The following is an 11,182-nucleotide window of genomic DNA, read 5'->3' as shown; positions in this document are numbered from 1 at the left end:
GTAGGTGGTGGTGGAAGAGGGAGTCAGGGGCAGGAGGTGGTTGGGGTTGGAGGTGGCTGATCTGAGGAAGTGGCTGATCTGTGGAAGGATTAGGGCTCATAAATGTGAAAGATTAGGGGTTTTGGTGAAACGACGTCGTTTTGGGTTGGGAGGACTAATATGTCCTGTTTTAAAAAGTTACAATTTTTAGTGTGAGAGGACTAATATGTCCTGTTTTAAAAAGCTGCATGCCACGTGTGCTCCCGTAACGGCCAGGTCAGTGCCACGGGAGCCACGTCAGCGTTTTCCGTTGAGTCTAACGGAGTCACTTCAACGGAGGGGTCAATTTGTCCGCGTTTTGGAAGGGTCAGGGACATGAATGTATTTTCTAATCCTTGAGGACGAAAATGTCTGCGAAAAAAAAGGTCAAGAACCTATTTGTCCTTTACTCTTATTTTATTTTACAAAGATGTGTAGCTTTATTTTATTGTACAATAATTATTTTATTTTACAAAGTTTGGCAATTGACCTCACAAATGAGAATATGTCCTAATATAAGAGCTTTCTACGTTGCACCCAAAAAATAAGAAAAAAGAAGAAAAAGGAAGTAGTATACAACATTGTTTTTCATTGATAGAGGAGAAGAGTTTGGAATAACATCTGATTCTGAGCAGCTAGTAAAGCTAATTTGATACTTTAGATTTTTGTTGGGGTGAAACAAACCAAAATGGCGTTCGGTTTCAGCAGGTCCTTTAAGATCTTCATCAAACATAGCAAACAAATAAGTTTCAAGCGCTTGATTAGGCCTTTTTGGTGTCCCTTGAGTCACATGTTGAATTAAATTCTGATAATAGAGTTTTGCATTCAACACCGTTGCAGCAGAACCACCATCAGAAGGCCATCCACTCTCTGATACCACCACTTGCAAATTAGGAGCATCAAGCTTTTCAAGTGCTGCATAAACTGCATCTAGTGATGCATCAAACAGATTATGGTACTCATATTTACCATCCTTAATTGTAGTATTTGATGGAGAGAACAATGCAAAATCAAGATTAATGTCATTTGGGTCACCAATGTATGTGAAATAAGTGTATAAATTTACAAGGAGTGGTGCATCTTTATCTGCAAGGAAGCTTATGATTGGTTTTATATATGAATATGAAGAAGGACTAAATGATCCTTGGGATGGAGGGTAAGAGCTTCCCAATAGTGACAATTTTATGGCTGTTGAAACCTTGATTTTTGTGTGTAGCTTGAAAGACACAAGTGCAGCATAAATATTCTGCATTGCCCGGGATATAAATTGGGCTTGTTGATCATTTGGCATTATTTCATTGCCAACAACAATGTACCTAAATTTGACATAGTTTATGTGAGTTTGTATGTTGTTTTGGACCCACTGAATTGCTGATGGTTCAGAAGTTGCAAGAGTCTGAATATCTTCATTAGGAACCCCAACAACCAATTCTATATTTGATCCTTTCAGTGCTTCAATGATTGAAGGATCAGGGTTGTATATTCTCATTTTCTCAATGCCATTTGCTTCGTAAAGATCTACCACTTCTTTTGGAGGTGGTAAGTTATCAGCCACCGTTCCATAGCATACTCCAATTGATTGTGCTGCTATATATTCAATGAAAAATACAAAGTGAAAATTCTGGTGCCGTTGTCTTCATGGGAAGTTAATATTTTAAAATCGTTAGATAATTTGATAAGTTTGACTACTAAATTATCGTCTAACAATTTTTAACTATTAACTTCACATAAAAATAACTGCACGTGAATTTTTACCAAAATATAATTAATCTTAAGGAAGCAAAAAAGAACCATTAAAATTGACATTATTGATTTTAGTATTTGAACAAGGTGTTGAAAGTTTACCTGTTGTTCCTAACACATGGAATAAGAGAAGAATTTGTAGCCCAACAAGTGTTTGCATCAAAGCCATTGTTGACACTTGAGAATGAACTCTACTTTCTGTCCTCTATATGTATTATAACTTGCCAACGAACGTTAATATATATAGGTGAAAACGATTTTGAACAGACATATTAATAAAATAAAGATTTAAGTATTTATCGTCATTAAATCAATACATCATACATGTCTCTTCTTTGACGTAATTAATTATTCCTTTTTGTACCAATAACATGCAACCTTAATTCCAGTAGTCACATGCAAATCCATCATTCTTTAAATAAAACATGATTGAAATTTAATTGCATAGAAAGTTTAGAAGATTTATCCTCCATGCATAGACAATTAGACATACATACACACATCCACGTAATAGAAAGAAACTTATTACATTTATAAGATTTTGATACTTTATATTCGTTATTGTTACACATTTATATCTATCTTATAGTAAAAAATCTCTATATAAATTCGAGATAGAGCGTGACAGTTTTAGTCAATTAATGAAGGGCAATCCGAACGAAAGATGTGGTAGCTCTTATGTCGCTTCTCATTGGTTTTTGCTAAGAGGTCGTCAATGATGAGGAAGAGAACCGTGTGAACCTCTTTAATGACTTCGTTCTGGTCTGTTTTAGGGTTGAATGCAGTGTAGAGAGTTTTGGCCATGAAGGTTAAGTTTTTCGGGTCAAAGACTTGAGATTGTGAAGGGTTCTGAACAGCTAGAAAAATTTGACAACAGAGACAAAGTATATATAATATAATAATAATTTTTATAATTATATTATGTTATAACAAAAACAAATGTTAATCATTTATGTTTAAAAGTATAAATTGAAAATATATTGTTAAATTATTAGACCCAAAAAAATTAGATTTATAGCTAAAAATAATAATCAAAATAATAAATTTTAATAACTATTAAACCATCCTTTTATCTTATCCCATGACAACAATAAAAAAGTTCTACGGTACACAAATTCAGCCTAACAGAATTCATAAATTCAATTTTAATTTTAGCATTTATCATCTTATCTTATCTTTATGTTATCATCTTATCTTATCTTTATGTTATCATGTTATCTTATCTTTGGTTTTCTCTTTCGTAGACAATATTCTGTATATATTTAATTTTATTCTTATAATTCAATCAATCAAAAAATACATAACAAAGTATTCTTTATCTTTGCATATTCTTTTTGTACTCTTTCAATTTTGTTAATAACTATAAAGTATTTTTTTATTACACAATATAATTAAGCTTCAAATTATCTAACAAATTAAAAAAAAATAATTTAAGATAATAACAAATCATCTATAAATTTAAATTAATTTATTAATAAATATTGTTCACAATAATAACAAGGAGAATATGGAGCAGCGACTTTAGCAACAGTAATGCCGGTGGCAGACTGGCAGTGATGCTAGCAGCAATTTATTAGCCAGCGACAGACCCTTAAATAGAACTCCAATTCACGACGGATTAATCTTTAGTTTGTCGGATTAGAAAATACTGTGGCAACAAAAAAAAGAAAATTAAAAAAAAAAAAACAAGTGAATAATAGTCAAAGATTTTTTTTATTTGGTACAACAAGATAAACAGGAGAATGCCTTGATATATAGAAGGTACTTGAAAGGATGACTGTGGTTCTGAACATTTTTTTGGGCCTAATAAACTATTTCATCCACGGTCTAAACGGTTTGAGGTCTTCAATAATAATCATAAATGATTTTTTATTTCAAATTATATAAAATCAGTCATCAAAGTTAATTACAAAAATATTATTTATGTATTAAAAATAAAAAATATTATTTGTATATTAAAATTAGTCATTAAAATCAACTATCAATGTATTTGTGTATAAATATATATATAGTTTAATTTATTTTCAATGTGTATTTATATTTCAACATATATTTTATACTAGTGGCTGATTTTAGTAGCTAATTTTAGTGTACACATAACATAACTCATTAAAAGTAATTATTAAAATTAGTCACTAATATATTTATGTATAATTAAATATATATGTTATTTAATTAATTTTTATTATATATTTATATTTTAACATATATTTCACACTAATAATTAATAATGACTGTAATTAATTTTAATATATACCTAATATCATTAAATTAATTATTATTATAAAATATATATTATTAAAATATAAAATACACATTACAAATAAATTAAATAATATATATTTATATACAAATACATAATATATTTGGTCTTAATGATTAATTTTAGTATGCATCAAACAATTTTTAGGAAGATATTCTCTTCTACTGATGAATTAACTTCATACTACATTGTAGTAGCAATGTAGCATTACATTCTCCATTTCTCTCTGTGATTTGCTAGATTAACTTGAGTTCGAAAAGAGAAAATCCAGCTTTGATGAGACCAAAAGCATCATAGTGGTAAAGCTCTTGATCCCATGGTCGCGTGCGTCCGACACACACAGAGTCGTTTGTTGGCAAGACTCATTCCTCATGCATCTAAATATTCGATTGAGATCTATCATCATCTACCATCATGCATAGGTTGTAAATGATGGTTAACAAAAATTAATTACAAAAGAGAAGGTTATAGCGTACCACGTGAGATTAGGCAAGCGGTTGTTTCCTCTCCCTTCACACAATCTCTTTCATTCTCTACCTTTCATTTTTTTATTATTGTTTTATTGCATTCCACATCCTTTCGCGGCTTCTTCAAGAAATCATTATCCTAACCTCGCTAAACTCGAATCAGCGGCAACCCCTTCATTCCTTTCCACAACATCACACTATTTTATTAACTCTAATCAAAGGTCAAAACGAACTATTAATATTATTGAACATGTTATGGCTCAAACAGTAATAATAATACCAAACAAAGAATAAATGACTATTTGTATCCATGAGAGATGAAAATACTGATATTTATACCTATAAAAGCTCGAAACTAAACTTGTACCTATGATAGATGTCTTCCGTGTAACAAAAATGTCATGACTTGGATTTGAGCTTGGTTCGTGGGTTTTCGATCCTACGTGGCACTCCCCCCTTATCTTCAACCCATCTCTCTTACTCAGACACTCTCTCTTTCTCCAAACCCCACTCTTCACTCTTCAAACCCCACTATGGCCCCTTCTTCCTCAACACTCGCTTCCTCACCATCTATTCCGTCCTTCACGCCGACAAAGCCATTCTCTTCTCCCTCCCCACCACCTCTGACCCCATCAAGGACACCCTCCTCACTCTCATGCTTTCCAACCACTCTTCCTTCATCCTCACCTTCTCCACCTCCCCTTCCTCTTTCGCACTACAAATCCGGGATGGTACTTCTCAACCATCTCTTCATACCGGTCAAGGAAAACAACATCATTATCGTCCCCCTCGTCTTCATCTATCTCTTTCCCAGACTCATTTTCCTCTTCATCAATTATGGAAAAGAAAAATTCAAACTTTGAAAAAAATCAGGCACCCCACAAATCAGTAACACAAGAAATCAAAGTGAAGGAAAAAAAGAACTCGCGATTGAGGAATGCAGACGATGTCATCACTGTCGATCTCGGGGAGCACCCACTCCTTGGACCAGACGCCGAAGCCATAGGGCCAGGAGGTGCGGCCGACGCAGGAATCAAAGAGGTTGCGCCAGTACTCGCCGTTGAACTTCTTGAGGGCGGCCATGTCGTGATGGACGTCGAGGAGGCCTCCGGATTGAGAGCGGTAAACGATCTCATCGAGGGAGTAGGACTCGGTGGAGGAAGGGTTGGCGTTGATGGGGACGTAGCAGGCTGAGAAGAAGTTGTCGTGGGTGATGTTGTTGGACAGGCTTCGTCGCGGATGTTCTCGTCGGCAGGGCGGCGCTGCTTGGGGGAGGTGAGAGGAGTGGTGGGCTGGGATTGGGCCTTGATAGGGAAGTGGGTGGGCCTGGGCCTGGGGGTTGGTGGGTTTTGAGGGGAAAAGGGGAAGATGCGTGGAAGAGGGAGGTAGAAGAAGCAGCAGCCATTGAGGGATTTAGAGTGTGAAATATGAGAAAGCAACTCTCAATCTAAACACTTTAAATACTGTTTGCGATCCGCCGCCGCGATTCCACTTTCACTGGATCACTGCCAACTTGCCTTTCACACTATCGTTTCTTTTTTGTGTTTTGTTCTTCTCCTTCATCTTCTTCCAACTTGAAGAACTGCTGCGACTTCCAAAATTTGCATCAGAGTTAAATCTGCGTGGTGACATTGCTGGGGTTGTGAGTTATCTCTGGGTGCACTTGAATTTCACAAATATTTTATTTTGGGGATATGATTCGAATTGGGGAAGAAGATGAGCTAGGGTTTTCATTTCAAGTATTACCTTCATATAGAAACGTTCAGATCTAGGTAGATAGGGCTTTGGGAGGTTCGGAGAGCCACGTAGGGTCCTACAAACCCGAAGCAAGTGCCAACCCAAGCCAGGCTATTTTTGTCATACGGAGCCCATCTCTCATGGTTACAAAGTTAGTTTCCATCTACGATAAATACAAATATCAGCGTTTTTATCTCTCATGGATACAAATGGTCATTTATTCACCAAACAAATATTGCTCAATTTAAAAAGAGAAAAGTGGCATATTAAGTGGGAGAGCTAAATTAATAACTATATTATTATATTAAAGTTACTTATTTTCTTAGGTTTCACTAATGTAATCATATCTATATGGTAATTAAGTATATAAGAGTTGAGATGTCATCAGTGTTGCTTTCTTGGGTTGAATTTATGTGCTTTGTTAGTTGGAAGGTCTTCAGGCATATTCACCACTTTGAATGAATCTGCATTATTGCATTATTGTAAGAAGGGAGTTTCAAGCTCCAAGCTAAGTGTGCCTCTACTTTATGTAATTATTACTCTCCAAGAAAAACTTTATTCAGTACAGTTTTTTAGTCAAGACATGGAACATTTTCAAACATCAATATATAATACATGCAAATCTCAAATTAGTAACCAAAAACAAAAGCATAACAAATATTGGATAACAGTATGTTGTTTATTTTAAATATAAAGTTGGAAAGACATGCAAAATATGATTTAACAATAATATTAAAAATATATTAAAATCAATCATCAATATAAAATATATATTATAATATAAAATACATTATATTTAATTTTAATATGCAAATAATATTTCTAATAATTTAATATGGGCACATTATTATTCTCTATCAATTGGTGGATAAATTATTTTTTGTATAATATAGATACAAAATATATAGAATTATATATTGATTATATATATGCATATTTGTGTATGGAAATAGATAAAATATTAAAAATTTAGTGTATATTTATCAACTATATATTGACAAAAGATTATCGACTTTAAGTTTGATGTAATATTAAACAATTGAATTAATTTATGTTGATAATTATTTAAGTTGTTTGTTGACTTGTTCAAAAGTTATAAATAATTGGGAAGAGATCAGTAAATAAAATGTTTTCAACTAAAGATTTATTTATTTATACTTTTTTTAAATTTCTTTCCATCTTTTATTAACTTTTGTTTATATACTATTTCATTTTGTTAAAAAAATATTTCTTAACAAAATAAAAAATAAAATTATTTGAGGTGAATTTTTTAATTGTTGTTACTATTACTACTTATATATCATACATATTCAAGAATAAAATAACGTAAAAAATGAAACTCTTATATGAACATTTTTTATAATGATCGATTATACATATGTTTTTTATTATTCTTGTTGTGCATTTTTTATTTTACATGAAAAAATATAAAGTATATGTGACTGTGGGTTATTTTATTTAATTTGATCTTTAAATTTATACGTAAATCTTAATTTAATCCCTGAAATTTTAATTACATCTTTTTAGTTTTTAGATTTTGTAACCTTAATTTTTAAAATAATTTTTGACATAAAAACGTTAATAAAGCACTAACATAAACAATTAAATATTACTTCAAAATTTATAAAATGAGACTTGTTTTATTTTAGTATTCAAATAGTCTAAAAACAATATTAGATCACTTGCTTTGGGGAAAATCACTTCCAAATCAAACCATCATAATGTAGTAACTGATCATGAACCAGGCTACACATTGGGGCAAAAAAAAAAAAAAAACCCTCCATGAGATGATGTTTTTGTTCAAATTAAATTACGAACGTCATTGTCCTCGTTGATGAAGAATATTTCCTAATGGCATAATCACCATGCTTTCAAATCGCTGACCGCCAATAACACAAAATGAACGGTGTGCTTGACCTAACCAATTTTAAACTCATAGTATTAAATTACTCTTCTAACAACAATAAAAAAAAGTCTCGTCATCCATAAATTCAATCCAACAAAAATATAAATTCAATTATAATTTTAGTTTTTATTATTTTATCTTATCTTATTTTTAATTATTCTTATCTTATCTTTATTTATCTTTATCTTTTTTAATCTAATATTCTATATATATTTAATTTTATCTTTATAATACAATTAAATTCAATCAATAAAAAAATACAAAATATAATATCTTTCCTCTCTTCTTTTCTTATTTTTTTCTCAATTTTATCATATAAAAAAATAAGATGATCTCTATTGAACGGCTGCGATTGGGACACACCATCACATTCCCTCCAACTCAAAAACGTATCTCCCGGGAAGATTAAAAAAATAATAAAAAAGAAAAAAGAAAAATGCTCAGCACACGAAAAAGAAAAAGCACCCAAAGCGCATTTTAGCGTGAACCCTGGATCCCAACCCGAACGTTAAAACCGCCGTGGTTCTGATTTGGCTCACTCGTATATAAACTTGCATTTCCCGGTGACTTTGCCAAACACACCTTCTCTCTTCTCTCAAAGTTTTCGTCTTTCCTCTCTCATTCTCCCCGGAATAAAGAGAGAGAAAAAACATATCATTCTCAGCTTCGGAACAAAGAAGCTCTGTATGTTTTGTGTCCATTCTTGCTCTCTTTTGCTCTGAATACTTTCTCCCTCGTATTCTCGTTTCAACGGTAAATGGTGTTTGCGGCTTCTGGACAAGAGACTATGGCCATGGGACCCGAGAGGTCCAAGCCTCTTCACAATTTCATGTTGCCGTGCTTGAAGTGGGGGAGTCAGCGCCACCTACGCTGCATGAAGGTGCCTTCCACCGACGCTGCCGGAGATCGCCGATCTCCGCCGCCGCTCACGCCGAGGAAGAGGCAATTCGATGCGTCGGTCAGCACCGACGTCGCGAGAGGTTCGGAGAAGAGGATAAGGGTGGCGGCGGCGCCGGCAGCGTCGAAGCATTCCCCGCTGCGGTCGGGGATTCAGGCTGACGACGATGGGATCGATGCGGTGAGGGAGAAGCTGATGCTTGATCTGAAGACTGAGGCTGATAGGATGAAAGATGCGATTTTGAGGAAGGAGGCGGTGGCGGTGGCTGCGGACAACGACGATGTCGACGTAGTGGTGGAGCGAAGAGCGCGGGAATTCGCGCCGACGGCAGTGGATACTGCGGCGGCGGCGGTGACGGTGGCTGAAATGAGGCCGTGGAATCTGCGAACGAGAAGGGCCGCATATAAGGATCCGGCGGTTGTCTCCGGCGAGAGTGGGAAGGGACAGCTTAGGATTGAGGAGAAGATGCCGTATTCGTCTCCGTCGAAGAATACCGGCGGCGGAATCATCGGCGGCGGCACCGTCGTGATGTCCCCGAAATTGAAGGCAAGTCCGGAGAAGAAGATGGAAAAGGTGAAATTTTCGTTGCCGCTGGCGAGGAAGGAGATTGAAGACGATTTCATGGTGTTGGTGGGCCACCGGCCTCCGAGGAGGCCCAAGAAGAGGCCCAGAATTGTTCAGAGGCAACTGGATGTAAGCATTTTTCTTTTGTTATGGTAATTGTGTATATTAGTCTCTGGAAGATTGAATTATTTTGATTTTGGTGTGCAGAGCCTCTTCCCAGGGTTGTGGTTGTCAGAGGTTACAGCCGATTCATACAAGGTTCCTGAAGAGGAGGCTACCAAGGTATAATAATTTCAGTCTCCTATTAGTCTTATTCATCTTTAGTGATGTTGTTGAACTTTTTATCTGATTTAGTTGTTAATTGTTTTTGGTGTTTGCAGAGGTAGCATTCAGATTAGCAACTTAGTTTGAAGTTACGTACGCATCTGCCTTTTGTTCCTTCTAATGCTAGTTTTGATTTGATAAGTATAGTTCATTCTTTTGTGTTTATAAGAATAATTTCTCCAAAGAGAGAAATAAAAATGATTGACTGATATTATATAAAGATGTGTAGTTTCAAAGACGAAGCTATGATAGTATTTCAATTACTAGATTTAAGATTGTGGCACTTGTATATTTAAAATTGCTTTGATAGGTGGTAATGTTAGTTTAGTAGTCTCTTCATAACAGTATATTTAAATTTTATGAGATTGCATTGCTCCTTTGTCTCATGACCTCCAATCCCGTTCAGAGATTCTTGTTTATGTATTCTTTTGGGTTTGGCCCAACTCATTGGACAGAATCACAAGTTTTTGTCATGGTATGCTTTCATGTGGAACAAAAACTATGAGATTACTGATTGGGGTTCTGCAACTGTGTTTAAAGTGTGTCCAGCTGAATGACTTGGTGATATGAGATATTGTCTTGTTCAAATTATTCCCTTCTCTTGTCTTAAATTATGTTCAGAGCGGCCAGCACAATCCAATCTCAGTAAAAGTGCACGATGAGCAGCAAATTGTCTTAATTCCCTCCCTTAGTTTTGATTTCATTAGTATTTATAGTTCTCTCACACAGATTTTTCTCTTCTTTTAAGAGAAATGTATCTTTACAAAATAACCCAAAACCACAAATGCACACACAGCAAGTAAATCGGACTCCAGCCTTGATTTCCACTGATTCTGTAATTCCCTTTTTTTTTTTCTCTCTCTTTTATGGAAACTAGTGAGCAGGGCTTGGGCTTCAATGGATGGGATGCGTTAAAAAATTGATGAAGGTTGTGGACATTATTATTGATCCAATACCGATAACATCTCGCTTGGGCCGAAACTATTCAATATATGTATAGTTATTACGTTATTTTATCAACGACTCTTTTGATGGCAAACCCCAAAAAAGAGAAATTTTTGGTTAGTTATAACTACAACAAACAAGCTTAGGCAAGCGTCGCAAGTTTCGATCCGTGACAAATTATTTGTTGGCCTGTCGAGTTAAAAAATACTGTGAATAAAAAAAAAATTACAACGAACAATCACAGCTGCAATAATATTTTTGGTTTACCAGTTTTTTTAAGGGGGCAAATTAAACATGTTTTGTTCAAAACTTCAAAT

General features: G+C 34.5%; 1 non-coding gene and 1 pseudogene across 1 annotated transcript; one reads left to right on the top strand and one right to left on the bottom strand.

Moving 5' to 3' along the window:
- Positions 1 to 544: 544 nt before the first annotated feature.
- On the bottom strand, positions 545 to 1,930 carry LOC107616175 (glucan endo-1,3-beta-glucosidase pseudogene; annotated as a pseudogene).
- Positions 1,931 to 8,549: 6,619 nt separating this feature from the next.
- Positions 8,550 to 10,320, top strand: LOC107619549 (uncharacterized). The gene is made up of 3 exons (XR_002353801.2): positions 8,550 to 9,725; positions 9,804 to 9,878; positions 9,977 to 10,320. It is a non-coding gene; the product is annotated as an uncharacterized LOC107619549 (transcript).
- The last annotated feature ends 862 nt before the right edge of the window (positions 10,321 to 11,182 follow it).

This window comes from Arachis ipaensis, chromosome B9, assembly GCF_059453495.1.
Source record: "Arachis ipaensis isolate K30076 ecotype BB chromosome B9, ASM5945349v1, whole genome shotgun sequence".
Lineage (NCBI taxonomy): Eukaryota > Viridiplantae > Streptophyta > Magnoliopsida > Fabales > Fabaceae > Arachis > Arachis ipaensis.
The sequence above is the reverse complement of the archived record's forward strand: the minus strand, read 5'-3'. Positions and strand labels throughout refer to the sequence as shown.